Here is a 17,281-nt window from a genome sequence, read left to right as displayed (position 1 = left end):
TTCTAGTCCCAAAATGTGAAATAAATTCAAGTCATAGTGATTCAATGGCATAAGTTTGGGGTATTTTTAATTTAATTAAAAAAAAATCAGTAAACATTAATATTTCAATGCAAGTTTAATGGTTAAGGGCCTGAATTAAACTCACAAAGTGAGGAAATTCAGAGTTAAAGCCAACCCAACCCCATTTTGCTTAGATACTAAAGGCATTTCCAAGTAAGTGACCAGAAGGGACACTGGAAAATTGCAATTATTCAAACACTCCACAATTTTAGTGTTTCATGGCAATATTTGCTGTTGCATAAAACATAATTTATCATTAAAAAGAAATCAGTCTCTAGCCACTCTTTTTGTTGTGAAGATAGCTTATACAATGAAAACAAATACAAAGATTATCTACAAGGAAAAAACATAATTGTTAATGTCTCTTTTTGATTATGATGTATAGGCACTGAATATCAATTTTTAAATCCTCTCCCACAAACTTCTGGCTTACAGCTTAAAGATAAATAATAAATCTTCCTCCACTACTCTAGCCCTCTAGCAAAAACCAGGATGAATTTTCTTAGCAGGGATAGTAGAATCGTAAGCAAAGAAATTCTGTAAAGTGTTTCTCAGGCATTTGAGGAAGAATATGTTGCCAAGTAACTAAGTTTTTAAATGTCTGACTAAAAATCCCTTCCTTTCTTAACTGCTCAGTTTTCAGTCTTTTGCCAATCACAATAGTTCTATATTTCTGCTCTACGACTCCTATGAACATGTGTTTAACAAAAAACAAAAACAAAAAAACATTCAGGCCACTGTTCACAAGAAGTAAGAAGGTATAATTTGTTTTTCCTTTTGCAGGTCAACTTTAAAGAAAGGTCATTTCCCCTGAAACGTGTGTCCAACCAAACAATAGCAGAAAATGTGTACACAACCCCATGACAAACTCATCTCAGTGAAGAGAATTTCAAAAAGCTAGCTGGGACCAGAAGTAGTATTAAGTGTTCAAAACATTCACAATTACTTTAGAAGAGTTGTGCTTCCCTATTGGCCTCCAAAGACATTTTGTATTTTATTTTGTGGAACAGGCTCTTCACCTTCCATGTAGGACCTGAACACTACTCTGCTCCAGCAGGAAAGAGAATATCCCCGACCTGTATCATTCTTTTTTACATTTCCCAATAACGCGCTCCAGGGTTAAAATTTTCAGTGCAGCACCTTACCTTCAACCCAGAAGATGAGCAAAGGATTTCTTGTTTAACTGCTGCATAAATCATCTGGTATGGAGTTTTGTGGAGTGAAATGGCCTGAGCATCTTACCCTCAAGATCAGTAGATACCTTTAACATGCCCAGCCTCTCCAGGCCAGGAGAATGGAAGCCTGAGTCCAGATATGAACTTGAGTCTCCCATTTTCCTGCATGACATTGCATTCATTTAAAAGCTGCATAAATTTTCACATGCATTTGCTAAAGTGGCATTATTGATGGGCCCAGAGATTTGCAATGTTTCATATAGGACCTCATTGGAAAAGCACACCTGCAAAATAGGTTAACTAGCAGTCCAGTCTTTACAATTTACTATTTAAAGTTAATGATCTGCAGTATTATGCAATTATTGAGTGAAAGTCTCAGAAACTGTTCTGCAGATTTCAGTTGGTCTTGTAAGCAGAGTAACCACACAAACAAAAGGTGTATTATAGTTTAATGAAAAGTCCATTACATAGTATGAAAAGTATGCCCATAGCATTCCAAGAAAACAAACTTTGTACAATTTGAAGCAATTTTTCAGCATTCCTTGTTATCAGACAAACCATATATACAATAGCAAGACATATCAGAAAAGGGGATTTAGGACAGAGTTTCAGCCTCAACATTGAAATCCCTTCTTTGTGTGTTTGAAAATATTGTGGTTAACATATAAGCTAAAATTTGTTTAACAGAAATCAATTATTTACCTGTTTCGGGAAGAAGATTATATAAAAATATTTATTAATAAGGGCAGCTGTCAGTTAACTAATCATCATTTTTATAATTAACCCACCTAAGATTCAATGCAATATTCAATAAGTAAAAATATAAGGATAACCTACTGGTAAGACAAATAAAATGTAAGTGACCACTAAGTCTAAGATACCAAAAGAATCAAAACAAGCATAACATACAAATATGATCAAAACATAATGAGATGACAAGCATATAAACATCAAAAATTGTGAATGATTTCCAGTTAGACAACCATGCTCCCCACTCCAACCTTTAATGAAAGGTCTAATATTTAGCACCATGTGAGATACTCAAATCATTTTCTCCTCAATGTTTGTAAAGCACTTGGAAGATGAAATGCACTATGCAAGTGTTATTACAGAACACATATTCAAGTACATTGATCCTGTCAAACCTGTAATCACACAAAAGCAAGTGCAGGGGCACATGTACTCTGTCTTACCGGACAAGGCAAACTTGCCTCCAAAGGCCTTATACTCAACATCACAGGCATCTGTTGTAAAATCTTCGTCCATATCCGTATTACCTGCTTCAGTGTCATTATCATAATAAAGTCAAATCCACAAATTTCTCATGTAAAAAAAAATTAAGAGCTTAAAGTATCATGTTAAACCCAGTAAAAATGTCCAATAAATTTATTCTCAACATCTGCGATTAACTACAGTGATTAACTTGAATTAAGGGGAATTAGTTAAAACCCAATTTATCAAACATTATTTCATGTGTAATCAAATCAAACAAATGTATATCACAAGTATTCAAACCATTGTGAATTACAGTTTCATAATCAGGAATGAGATTTAAACTGCCCTGTATTTAACTGTTTGAGAGATACCTTTCTGAGACTTTGAGGGATCCAGATTATGATTTAAATAAAATTGTTTGAGAAAGAGTTCCCATTTGCCAGTTCAACAAGAGAAACACTAAGACATGACTGTTCCAATATGGAACTAAGATTTTCGTACCTATCTCAATAGCCAAGTTCATCCATTGACTTGCAGCTGGTATCTCCTTCAAGGCTGGATTGCCTTTTCTTTCACTCCCCCTGCATCCATGCCTATCCTTTCACTTCCCCTGCCTCCCTTCCTTGACGCCTCTTATGTTTCAGCTCCTCTGCTCTTATTTTTTGGTCATCCTTGCTGTATCCCAGGCCTGCACAACTCGTAAAGCGGCGAGGGCCACATTCCTCCAAAGAAAACAGCTGAGGGCCGAAACCTCCCGGCCCCGCAGAAACACCCCGCCCCAGAGCCGCCTAGCCCTGCGGAAACAAACCCTCCTTCCCCAGCGCTGCCCCAACAAAACAGCTGTGGGCCAAAAAGGAAGGTTGGGGGTGGGGAGGTGATACTTTATTTTAAATCAACCAGGGGCTCCCAGCTAAAGAGGTGGCTGGGAGCCCTCAGGGTCAAATTAAAGGGCCCGGGGCTCCGGTGGCTGGGGGAACCCGGCAGGGCCGGCTCTAGGTTTTTTGCTGCCCCAAGCAAAAAAAAATTTGGCTGCTCCCCTTCCCAGCCCTGGGCTCCGCCCTGTACCCTCCTGCTGACCCAGTCCTGGGCTCTCCCCCCACCCACACACACACCCTGCCACCCCAGCACTGGGCTTCCCCCTTTCCTCCCCACCAGTGCCCTCCCTCTACCCTGCTGCTGCCCCAGACCTGGGCTCCCCCCCACCAGTGCCCCCCCCCCCCACCTCCTGCCGCCCCAGCCCTGGGTCACTGGTAACTCGCTCCCAGGGCGGGTCATTCAGCAGGAATTTTGGATGTGCACAAAACACAGACAGGATTGGTTCCCATATGGTTACAGAGCTGCAGTAAAGTGGAACAATTTTCAGCTTGTGTGATTGGAGGATATCTGGATGCATATTATAAGACTGTCCTCCATAAATGAGGAGAAGTTGAGGTGCCTTTATTATTTTGTTCCACTCTTTCTTTCTATGGAGAATTTGCCAATGCAATATCACTGTCTTCCTTTCAAACAAACAAAAAGGCAATGGCTGTTGAAAATAGCAATTCCAGTCCTAATAAGCATTTCTTGCTCAATTTTATCCTACTTTTTCTACAGCAAGTTACAGTGGATCAGTATATTTGATTTGGGAGAAATGAAGTAAAAGCTGCCCAACTGAGCTTGAGCACTCCTGAATTTTGAGGTGTTCAAATCTGGAAGGCTGGTGCTGGGGGGAGAGGGGGTGCTCCACGGTGGACCATGACAGCAACTGTCTGGAGCTGCACGGAGCCAGACACGCTGGTCTGAGTGGCACGATAAGGGGGCTGGGGGTTGGAGAAGGGGTAGGGGTTTCCAGGGGGCAGTCAAGGGACAGGGAGCAGGGGTGGTTGGATGGGGCAGAGGTTCAGGGGGGCAGTCAGGGGACAGGCAGCAGTAGGATAGGCATGGGAGTCCCAGAGGTTTATCAGGGGACAGGTAGGGGGTGGGGTCCTGGGGGGAAGTTGGAAGGGTCTCAGGAGGGGGCAGTTGGGGACAAGGAGAAGGGAGGCTTAGATAGGGGCTGGGGTCCCAAGGGGCAGTTAGGGGCAGGGGTCTCGGGAGGGGGAAATCGGGGGACAAGGAGCAGCGGCATTTAGATAGGGGGTGGGGTCCTGGGGGGGCAGTTAGGGGCAGGGGTCCCAGGAGAGGGGTATCAGGGGACAAGGACCAGCGGTGCTTAGATAGGGGGTGGGGGTCCTGGGGGGCAGTTGGGGCAGGGGTCCGGGGAGGGTGCAATCAGCGGCCGCGGGCTGGGATTCAAAGGGCTCTGAGCTCCCCGTGGCTGCTGGCAGCCCAGAGCCCTCTGATTCCCGGCTGAGGCTGGGATTTAAAGGGCTCTGGGCTCCCCATGGCTGCCGGCAGCCCAGAGCCATCTGATTCCCGGCCGCGGCTGGGATTTAAAGGGCTCTGGGCTCCCCGCGGCTGCCGGCAGCCCAGAGCCCTCTGACTCCCGGCCGCGGCTGAGATTTAATGGGCTCTGGGCTCCCTGTCCCTGCAGGCAGCGCAGAGCCCTCTGACTCCTGGCTGCGGCTGGGATTTAAAGGGCTCTGGGCTCCCTGCCCCTGCAGGCAGCCCAGGCCCTGCTGCGGGCCGGGATTCAAAGGGCTCTGGGCTGCCCGCAGAGCGCCGTGTGCGGGGGATTTAGAATCCCCTCGGGGGCCGCACAGTGAGGCTCCGCGGGCCGCATGTTGTGCAGGCCTGCTCTATCCTCTAGTTTCTCTGTCATCTTTTACTCTTTGTTCCATTCTGTACTCCTCACCACACATTATGCTGCACTATTTGACACTTAACTCCTCAATCTACCCATGTACTTCAGGGATAGCATAAATTTATGAAAGTAGGTTGTATGCATGGGATCCATATGTGCAATGTTCCTGTGGTAGCTCCCTATCCAAACTAGAGCAACAGAGAATACAAACTGGTCCAAGAATATTTTGCCTGCTTTAAAAACTAGCTTGTTAAGAGTTCTGAGCTCTTGGAAAAAATAATTTAATCTAATTAGGAAACTAAATTTTATATACAAAAATTATGTATACACATTTTACATACAATATCTTAATTTCACGATAGTGGTAAAGCATGCTTAAATCTAGAATTTAATCTTCTCTAGAATCCCAATATTCATAATTTAAGATGGCAAATCTAAACTTTTTCAATCTTTCAATCTTTTCAGTAAGAAAGTGACAGCCCTTTCCCATCTGGGAAATTCCATCAGCAATATAACTATTGCTTTGGTTGGTGGTTCTACCTAATTTTACAGGTGACCAAGTTGGGTAAATTAAAAATAAAAATCAATAAACACAATTATTTCCATCACATGGTAACATATCACTGGAATTCACAAGGACCAGTGGTTTCCAGGCCATGACAATGTGGTGTTCTCTCTTCTCATTTCCAGCTGCTAAATCATATTCGAGCAGCTAACAATGCATTAAATACTATTCCTAATATTACTTTTATACATCTTAAGCATTTGCTATAGTTGTTACAGGGATATTATTCCCTTATCAGCTGGTATGCAAGTTCATGAGTAGGGGACTGGGGGCGGGGAAATGTGTCCACAAGTCACTATTTTAAGACGTGATCCTCAGTATGAAAAGGTCTGAGAACCCCTGATCTAGGACAATTAAGCATCCTTTTCAAACGTCTTCTGACAAGGGAATACAAAATTGAAAAACTGTCAGATTAAGAATATATATGCTGAATATACTAGTGGATCAAAGGTGTATAAGGATATTTACTATTAGTTACTGAGTATGATTTACACGTGGTTACATGGCTTCTGACACTGAAGTGACTATGCAAAAGCACCACCTTACTCAGAGCTGTTCCACGTATGTATAAGTCAGATCTGCTTATTTTACTTCTTTTTACTCCTTTTAGGCCTGCAGATCAAATACAGCCAAGAAAAAGCAAAGAGGATTCTATCATATCTTGTAAATCAACAGAATAGAACTCCAAGCAATTAGACCTTTACAACCTAACCGTAAACAATCTGGTATCAGAGGGGTAGCCATGTTAGTCTGGATCTGTAAAAGCAGCAAAGAATCCTGTGGCACTAACAGACGTTTTGGAGCATGAGCTTTCGTGGGTATTCACCCACGAAAGCTCATGCTCCAAAACGTCTGTTAGTCTATAAGGTGCCACAGGATTCTTTGCTGCATAAACAATCTGGTTACAAAAGTATCACTGAGAACAAATTTCAAGGCAAGAGACCTTTATTACTGACTAATGGAAGATGGAAAGAACATAACTTGACTGGGGTTATGTCTACACTTAAAATGCTACAGCTGAACCGCTGCAGCATAGACACTACCTTTGCTGATGGGAGCAGATGGAATTATTCTGTCAACCTAGCACGGTCTACACAGGGACTTAGGTCAGCTTAGCTTTGCCACTCAGGGCTGTGCATTTTTCACAACCCTGAGCGACGTAGTTATGCTGACCTAATTTTCTAGCGTAGAACAGGCCTCAAATCCATTTAAAAGACTGGTAGGCAGAAAAAGCGTCCAGTAAACTGAGCACATCTGATATGGAAGCCAGCGACTGAAACTTGGAACAACAAAACGTGGGGTGTTCATATAAACACCCCCCCCCCCCCCCGTTTTGTTCCAAGTTCCAGTCGCTGGCTTCCATATCAGATGTGCTCACTTTTCAAGGGGGAACCTTTTCAACCTGCTAACATACAGAGAACTTAGTGCTTACTAAAAAGCTAGCTTGTTCCAGTGAACGTGTTCTGGTCACAAGACTGAGGGTCAGCAGACTTGGCTTTTCAATTATACTATTCAAGGCAGTAAGCCAAGTAAATTCTTCAGAGTTTCATCCTCACATTGGAGGTTCAGTTAAATAGCTAGTTATGTTGCACAAACAATTTCACATCCTAAAGGTCAGCCAGACTGTTTTCTCATTTAACTATGCTCATTTTTGCTGTGAAGTGCCACCTGTTAAAAAATTTAAAATGCATGCCTGTGCATATCCAACTAGATGTACAGTTGCCAGCTAGTATTAACACTCGTTTTTTAATAGGATATATGCAGACACTATGTACTACAACCAGAATGGGACAAACTGCCCAAAATCACAAGTTTTCAATATGCTAAAATGTAAGATTTAATTTTTACATAAAACAGATTTTTTTTTTTTTACTTTAAATATTTTGATTTCATAAAGCCAGTTTAACTGGTAAAAGTCTTTCAGTCAAAAGCATTTAAGAAATTCTTCTTCTTAAAAGGTGCACTTCATAAACTTCATCCCAGAGTGTCCCAAAACTGTATTTTCCAATTCTAAGGATATTTACCTTGGCAGCAGAATCCTTGATAAGTGTCTTTAGCTCTATAAGCATGAAATGAGGAAGAAATTTAAAGAAAATGAAATCACTGACTAAAACTACTCTGCCATTTATTAGTATTTTGTCTAAAGCCTTGAGCATTAGAGAAGTAGGAAATGTGGTCAGAAGAAAGGAAAGATTAACATCCAACTCAGACTGTATAAAAGTATTACATAAAATTCATTTCCCTGAATTTAAGCAGCATTTTATAGGCATCAATATTTTTCCTATCTTCACCCCAAACAGACAGATTCCACAATATTGGAATGAAAGTCATGAAAATTGCAAAGTACCATTTTGAAGTAAACCTCCATACTGTGTAATTTATTTTCAATTACGTTGTTACACACCTTTTACTTTCAAAACTTCATAATTCCTGCTTAGAGCACCCTCTAGATTGTGTCCCAATTATTTGTATTTTGCCACACAAAAAATTAAGTGGTATCTCCCACCCTCCCCATAACCTTAGGGCAGGCAGACGAACGGCTTGTCTATATCGTGCAGCAGTGTGCGCTATGGGAGGGTGAATTCTAAAGCGCACCAATGTGCTGCACACTAACTGGCTTATATAGACCCTGTTGGTGCATACTGAAAGTCTGCCCAAAGCACCAATAGGCTCCACATGGGCCTGTTAGTGTGTATCACATTGGTGTGCTTCATAATTCATACCCAAGAGCTCACATTGCTACACAATGTAGACAAGCCCTCAAACTCCATTCTGAGAAGCACTGTCCTCCAGTACTTTAGGAAGTACATTACGCCATTTCAATATGCTATTGGTCTACGAAGTTCAGGGGAAAAATAAGATATGCTCTGGACATGGCTTTGTCCGAGGGGATCTGCCAAGGCAAAGGTACCTCACAACAAGGTGGACAACACCATAAGGCAGTTAGTGAAGAAGTGGATGTTTCTTCCCCAGAGGGCCAGTAATGAACTGGTGTACATCTTGCATAGGCAAGAAGGCGCCAACATCCCTCAAATGGGTGATCTGTGTGATGTTGCAATGATCACTCACGCTTTCCACTTTCTAATATGCCTGGACACACGAGGAACATCACGGAGAGTGTTATGCATGATGTCATCTGGAAACGAATCACCAGGGCCCCCTCCAACCAATACATTGCCACTCGGCTCCTTGGAAGGCAAATTTGGACGAGATGGGGAAGACTGTTTCACTTTGGACTCATGCTCGCAATGTTATGTGACAGCTGGAGAAGAGTCAGCTACCACAGAACATGGTGTGAAGAACGTCAGGAGCTGGGAGTCCTGGTGCCACAGGTCAAGAATACGGAGCATACAATCATCACTCCGAGAGCTAGAACAATGCTGGAGATGACTCTGAAGGATGCCAACCATTCGCAGTATGTGGAAACACCTGAGACGGAAGGTGGACCAGGCAAGGCCTTTGAGGTGACATGCAAGTGAGACACCAGCAACCACTTCCTCCCCAGGGGCAGTTTCACCCAATTTGCCGAGTGGAGATTCATTCACAGGGCCCGGCTCAACTGTGTCACGCTGAACAGAGCTGTCCACCACAGGAATCAAGACAAGCAATGCAAAAAGTGCAGCTATGCCAATGAGACGCTATCCCATGACTTTTGTAGCTGCTAGCCCCATTCCAGAGCCTGGCAGCTGTGCCACAATGCCACCCAAAATCGCCTAGTCAAAGTCATCCTGCCACTCGTGGGGAAGATTGGCGTGAACTCTGCTATCCCTGGAATGGACAGTCAACTGCAACCAGACATCGTCATCACTAACGAGGAACATAAGAACACTGTCATGGTGGACATCACAGTTCCCTCTGAGAACAGGATCCCGACCCTCTGCGATGCCTGAGCTCAAAAGGTGGAGAAATATGCCCCTCTGGCCGATGTCTCGAGAGTTAGGGGTACGAGGTTCAAACACACGCTCTGATCGTCAGAGCCCCGAGCGCATGGGACCCCAGTAACGAGCGAGTGTTGCAAGAATATGGAATCGGTCAGCGCTATTTTCGGATGATGTGGCAACTTATGGCGTTGGATTCCATCGGGTGGTCAAGGGACATCTATTTAGAACATATCACCAGACATCGGCAACATCAGGAGAGAGGGGCTGGAGTGCTGCTGAGAAGTGAAGTCAGGAAAGTAATTGAAATACTTCTCTGATCGATTATATTTACTCAGGGACAACCTATCCTAAATTCTCAATTATTGAGGGACAATCTACACTCATTGCTATATTTGTTTCCCACAAGCTACTCTTAGTATAACTTTTTATGAGTGATGTACCTGAATATTTGGATGCTAGTATTTTAACTGTACTGTTAAATGTATTAACCTTAATTTGGGATACTGCAGATTATGTACTATATGTATTTTATGGCTTTTAAACCAAACTTTGTACTTTTGGATAATTTAAGCATTATACCCAGATGTATAGAAACTCTTTCCTTGTGTATTAGATAATTTTAACATTAGCTTTAATAAAAAAATCAAATCAGCCTCTTTATGGGGGGGGGCGGGTGGGAAGAAGAGTAACTGTACAGGGCTGTGGAAGAAAAGACTCAGGCAGATATACTCCAGACCTATTTTTGTATGACAGTGTTTTTTTTAAACTCCATCTCCTGACTGCCTGTCATTTCAATCTCTTTCAAATTAGTAGAATCTCTGCTCTCTTGAACTTCTATAATGATGCCAGTAGCAGAGTGAAAATGGTTAGGGCTGCTCAACTTTATCTTTGCAATCCTGTTGCCAGCACCACCGACAGATTTATTATGCAGATATGATCACCGGGATCAAGCCTTTAACCTGAATAAATAGAAAAAAATACAAACAGGCACAAGGAAATGTGGGCTCAGTAACCTATCTGAACATCTGGATGGAAAGAAGTAGCAAGCTACTATGGGGGAAATTATTTTAAAATTTAAAATACATTCTGACATTTATAAATTGTGCCCTGGAAACAGTTCAGCTGGAGAAAGACCCATAGGGATTTGTAACAAGAAAACACTTTTCCCTACAAAAGGAATAACAACATTTTGAATATGGCACGTATACCTGAATATTTGAATATGGCATAAAACAACTAAGGGAAATGGAGGTCTTAGAAAATTGTTAATGAACAGGTCATAACTTAAGGTCAATAGCTTGACTGTCACTACTAACCTATCCAGTTACCTGATGGATGTTTTGTGGCCTGTATAATTTGGGGATTACTAGTTCCAGGTGTATAAGTCTTCACATCACAATATCTATCATCACAATTGTTACTTTTTAGTGATCCTGAAAGGAGATCACAAATTGAATGATCAGAGAGAACGAGTGACTATCCAACCTCTAGATAAAAGTCTTTCAAGGTCAAAGTACAATGGCAGGGCCAGTGTCTGTGCACGCGCGTGTAAGCTTTCAGTGTTGCTGTTGTATCTGTTCTTCAAATAGTGCACTTCACTTTTCTAGTGCAGTCAATATAGTATCTCTCAAAACACTAGACTTACTGATTTTTGTATGTTTAAAAAAAAAAAGCTTTATCATTCTTACAGTGCCACTTATCCAGGAATGTGATGAATATAAATTTCTACAATCAAGTCACCTCCACAAATGCTAGCTTAGCACAACTGGGCTACGCAGCTCCAAAAGCAAATTAGGAGATCTTTAAAATGTACAGCACAGCTTTGAGGTACTTGAATGTGTATTTTACAGACCCATTCTGTCACACCAACTTTGGACAAGTCAAGCAACACTGTCTCCTATGTAATGCGTATAGGAATGTTTCCTCAGCACTGTGGAAGCAGGAAAAGAATTACCGTATTTTCCGGCGTATAAGACAACTTTTTAAACTTAAAAAAAAAAACCAAAAATCGGGGGTCGTCTTATACGCCGGGTATAAATTGGCTTCGGCTGAGCCAATCCTGGGAGGGGTCTCACTGCTGTATGCTATTAATGCATACAAAGCCTGCTCGGATTGGCAAAGGTTGTAATGGCCCGCCTCTCTGACTCGGCCAATCCGAGCAGGCTTAATAGATGACACCGCTCCCCTGAACGCTCCGTCCTCCTTCTCCTCCCCTTCCCCGGCTTCCCGCGAATCAAATGTTCGCGGGAAGCCTAAAAAAGGAGTGGGCAGGTAAGCCGGGCGTGAGGGGGCGGGGGAGGGGGCAGGTAAGCCGGGCGTGAGGGGGCGGGGGCGGGACGGCTTACCTGCTGCGCCGGTCCCGGTGTCGGCCCCGGGAGCCGGCTCCGGTGTCGGTGTCGGGCGTGAGGGGGAGGGGGCGGGACGGCTTACCTGCTGCACCAGTCCCGGTGTCGGCCCGGGGAGCCGGCTGCGGCGCCGGTGTCGGGCGTGAGGGGGAGGGGGCGGGACGGCTTACCTGCTGCGCCGGTCCCGGTGTCGGCCCGGGGAGCCGGCTGCGGCGCCGGTGTCGGGCGTGAGGGGGAGGGGGCGGGACGGCTTACCTGCTGCGCCGGTCCCGGTGTCGGCCCGGGGAGCCGGCTGCGGCGCCGGTGTCAGTGTCGGGCGTGAGGGGGAGGGGGCGGGACGGCTTACCTGCTGCGCCGGTCCCTGTGTCGGCCCGGGGAGCCGGCTGCGGCGCCGGCTCCGGGCGTGAGGAGGAGGGGGCGGGACGGCTTACCTGCGGCGCCGGTCCCGGTGTCGGCCCGGGGAGCCGGCCCCGCAGCTACGGCGCCGGTCCCGGTGTCGGCCCGGGGAGCCGGCTGCGGCGCAGGCTCCGGCTCCGGTGTCGGGCGTGAGGGGGCGGGACGGCTTACCTGCGGCACCGGTCCCGGTGTCGGCCCGGGGAGCCGGCTGCCGCGCCGGCTCCGGTGTCGGGCGTGAGGGGGAGGGGAAAGGGGAGGGGGCGGGACGGCTTACCTGCGGCGCCGGTCCCAGTGTCGGCCCGGGGAGCCGGCTGCGGCGCCGGCTCCAGTGTCGGGCATGTGGGGGAGGGGGAGGGACGGCTTACCTGTGGCGCCGGTCCCGGTGTCGGCCCGGGGAGTCTGCACACTTAGATAAGCAGACCTAACCTCAGCATCCTGGGTTACAATAAAGCCTGAGTCCTCAGTCATAAAAGCTGAGGAGACTGTTTTAACTATTTTCACTGCAATCAAGGCAGTTGCAGCAGAACCATTTTATAAATAAACTGCATGCTAAAATCATCGTTATTGTATAAACAAAATAAACATTACTTAATAAGATATATTTGGTATGCAGGGAATTCAGGCACTGTGTATTGTATTGCAAATAAACAGTGACAGTTATACCAAAGGAACTTAGAACAGATCTATTGGCGCAGGCAATTCAGCATTCAGTTTCTTCCAATAGTGTTCAGTATCAGATACTGAAGAGAAAAGTGACTGTCCCTCTTTCCCCCCACTCCAAAAAAACCCAAAATTAAATGCCAACAACCCCAATTCTGCATATGAGAAATTCCTTCCTAACCCCACATTCTCAAGTGATAAAAAAAAATCATGCCGTGCTTTGAATCATGAAATGTGGTTACTCTCATCTGTTAGCTTGTGTAGCTGTAAGTGTTACTAATGGTCAAAATTACATAGTTCATTTAAAAATCCAGCCACAATGTTTGTTTCAGTGACCCAGTAGGGAACCGGTTCCTAAGATTTTGGCAGCTCATCACTGACTGTATTACCGCACATCCAGCGGCCCCATCATGGCTCCAGCAAGAAGAAGGAAATTTGAAGCCAGTTTCAAGCTGAAAGTTGTAAACTTTGCCAAGGAACATAATAACTGTGCTGCTGCACGTCAATATGGAGTAACAGAAAAGATGGTCCGAGACTGGAAAGCAAATGAAGATGCATTAAAGAGTATGCCAAGGAGTAAGTGTGCATTAAGAAGAGGCACCCCACATTGGTCAGAACTTGAAAAGCACGTAGCAGACATGGTGCATGAGCATCGTCAAAATGGTTATGTAGTGACACGAAACAAAATACGTATGTTTGCACTTCAGTGGGCCAAATCTAACCCAGATCACAGCAAAGGATTTAAGGCCACTGTATCCTGGTGTACAAGGTTCTTGGAAAGGCATAGTCTGGTACTGAGGCAAAAGACCAGAATTGCACAAAAATTACCTGCAGATCTCGACGGCAAAGTAAGTCTTTTCCATCGATATGTAATACAACAGCGCAAGAAACATGGCTATGCGTTAAGTCAGATTGGAAATATGGATGAAACTCCTATGAATTTCGATATGGTTGGAAATAAAACTGTTAATCCAAAAGGTGCAAAAACAGTGTTAATTAAAACAACAGGACATGAGAAGTCCAGTTTTACAGTGGTACTAGCATGTACAGCTGATGGCGCCAAACTAAGACCAATGATTATTTTTAAAAGAAAAACAATGCCGAAAATCAAGTTCCCTGTTGGAGTTTTTGTACACGTGAATGAAAAAGGCTGGATGGATGAAGAAGGGGTAAAGCTATGGCTTGATAATGTATGGAGTAGGCAACCAGGTGGTCTTCGTCAAGAACGTAGCCTACTGGTGTGGGATATGTTCAGGGCTCATTTAACTACCAGCACAAAGAAAAGGCTGGCAAGAATAAACACAGATGCGGCAGTTATTCCTGCAGGATTGACATCATTGGTACAGCCAGTGGATGTGTGCCTAAACAAGTCATTTAAAGATCACATTCGAGAACAGTGGAATGAGTGGATGGTTAGCGGCGAAAAGTCATTCACAAAAGGAGGAAATATGCGTCCGCCACAATTGGATGTTTTGTGTAACTTTGTCATAAAAGCCTGGAATGATATTGATGCAGAAACAGTAATCAAGTCTTTCAAGAAGTGTGGCATATCAAATTCTTTGGATGGTATGGAGGATGACTTCTTGTGGCAAGATGAAGGGGAAGCCGAAGCTGAAGCCACACCATCTGATTCGGAATTAGATCCATATGATGACTGTCTTACAAATATACCACAAGATGTCATTGATGAACTTATGATGTCAGATGATGAACATGAGGAGGATTTTGAAGGATTTTAAGTACCGGTAAGTCAAAACCATTTTAATTAAAATTATTTGCCTCGGAAGGGGGGGTAGTCTTATATGGCGAGTATAGGCCAAAACCTATGTTTTTAACTGGAAAATTAGGGGGTCATCTTATACACCCAGTCGTTTTATACGCCGGAAAATACGGTAATAAGGATTTGAAGGGGATTTTAATGCATGTCAGTCAGTTAGCAAGAGTTAGCCTAGCTGTAACCCTAATGACGTGAGACTTCTAGAAGCAAGAAAGAACTGTGTAAAAAGTTATTACGACCTTGCAAATATGCAGGCTGGCGTCTTTTAGGGGTGAGACAAATAAGATAGCAGAAAGGCTTATGTATAAACAAAATGTATTTGTTGCTTTTTACTGTCTGTATTATTGCTAGAAATTGTCTGTAACAAAGGTATAAAGGCTTGCTGTAATTGTTTACCAGTTGAGAGACCTGTCCAGGACTGGGGCGACCCTGTGTCCTATGGCACTCTCTCCCTCCATTGTAATTACTGGAGAAATAATAAAGTATTTGATTTTGCTGCACCCAAACAAAAAGCGAGAACTGAGTTTTTCTCCGACAATTTGGGGGCTCGTCCGGGATGGCAACGCCCACGGACCCACAGACGGCTACTACGGATCATTCCCCTTCGAACCCCATGGCGCCACCTGAGAGATATGAGACCTTTTGAAATCTCTATTGGGGTATCGGAGGAGGACTGTCCGTGAGGACGTCTGTCTCTGTTGGGCTCACGCCATCTGAACTTATTGACTGTGCAGCAAGATCAGATGCAAGTGGTATTGGGGAAAGGCCCCAATAAGGTTAGTTTATAGCAGTATTGGGAACTGCTGAGTGGCCAACAAGGTAATGCATAAGGTAATGCATAGGTAAATGCATTAGAATGCACCGGTGCTGAGGGGTTTTTACCGCCTCAAGAGGGGTTGTCATACCGCCTCATGGTATTGGTCCGGACCAGGTAAAGATGCATCGTGGTTAAGCACTCACTGCAATTAGTCCAGGAAAAGTTTTACAGTACTCCCGAGGTGGAAGGCAAGGGGACAAATATCTGTGATACCCCGTTGTCCATCTAGAGCTGTGCAATTCACAGTATTATTACAATGTCAATATATTAGACAATGGCTTGCATGCGGAAGTTTCTCCAATATGTGCATATTAACTTTACCTCAAGTTTATAAGGCGATTTTTAAACTTATTTTGCAGGTGTAGTTTGAAAACAGGATTTACAGAAAACATTGCAGATCCATCAACAACACTTAATTAGCAAGTATACAATAACATATATGCAATTAGGACTTAAAGTTCTGGTGTAAGAAAACTGACTGCTGGGCATACAACTTAAGATTTTTGATCCTTAAATTCATGTGCTGCGAAAGCAAACAATTCATTCAAGTTCCAGTAACAACTTTCTGTCATTACTTGTCATAAACAAAGAGATACGGGTAACATAGAATCCCTCCTGGGAAGTTGTTCTAAATCACTTTACCTGTAAAGGGGTTAAGAAGCTCAAATAACCTAGTTGGCACCTGACCAAAAGGACCAATAAGGAAAGAAGATACTTTCAAATAGGGAGGGCTGGGGGCCAGGGCTGTTTGGGCTCTCTTTGTTGTTCCCTCCCGGGAGGGAGGGAGAGAGAGAGACCAGGCAGATAAAAGATCTCCTGAAAACATACCTGAAATGATCCATCTAAGATTACAAAAATTATCTTTTGTTTTAGCGTGTAAATTTTCCTTATGCTAAGAGGGAATTTTTTGTAACTTTGAAGCTGAGTCTAGAGGGGAATCCTTTATGTTTTAAATCTTTTTTTACCCTGTAAAGTTACCTTCCATCCTGATTTTGCAGGTGTGATTCTTTTACTTTTTCTTTAAATAAAGTTCTTCCTTTAAGAACTTGATTGATTTTCAGTGTCCTAGAGACAAAAGGACTGGTACTCATATTATTCTCAAGCCCCAGGAAAAGGGGTGAAGGGGTTTGGGGCCTTTTCCTTCATTAATGAATTTCTTTTTTTCCTCAGCCACAAACATCCTCCCTTCCCATTTACCTTTTACTGACTTTCATTACTTCCTCACTCCCTTTGTTCCCCCTTCCCTCTTCCTCCTCATCCATCACCTCTGCCACTCTTTCAGTTGCACTGTATATAAGTTTCTTGTGGTGTGAGCAAAAGGGATGCTCAGGAGTTACTAACAAGGTAGGAATAGAGCACTGTATTAAAGAACCAGAGGGACTTGGTTTACAGGGAAGCAGAAGCAAATTGCTTTCATCCTTGTCAAGTACATTAAAAAAAAAAATATATATATATATATATATAAAAAATAAAATAAAGGCACCCTGAAGCATTAGTTATGGCAACTGACAAGAATTAAAACACAGTAGAAAAATTTATAACTGGAATCAAGTTTCCATTCCTCTGGCTTAGTCAACAATGTACTTTTAAAAAGACTTGCCAAGTCTCAACAGCTACAATACAAAATACTATGGCATTTATCATGCATCTTTACTGAATTCATAGCAT

The 17,281-nt window shown here is 43.7% G+C and overlaps 1 protein-coding gene across 1 annotated transcript in view; it reads right to left on the bottom strand.

The window, feature by feature from the left end:
* Positions 1-17,281, bottom strand: part of ZNF326 (zinc finger protein 326) — a 43,156-nt gene that overhangs the window by 13,275 nt on the left and 12,600 nt on the right. The gene's annotated exons all lie outside the window — the stretch shown is intronic.

The sequence above is a fragment of the Mauremys mutica genome, chromosome 8 (assembly GCF_020497125.1).
Source record: "Mauremys mutica isolate MM-2020 ecotype Southern chromosome 8, ASM2049712v1, whole genome shotgun sequence".
Lineage (NCBI taxonomy): Eukaryota > Metazoa > Chordata > Testudines > Geoemydidae > Mauremys > Mauremys mutica.
Note: the sequence above shows the minus strand (reverse complement) of the source record. Positions and strands in the feature narration are given on the sequence as shown.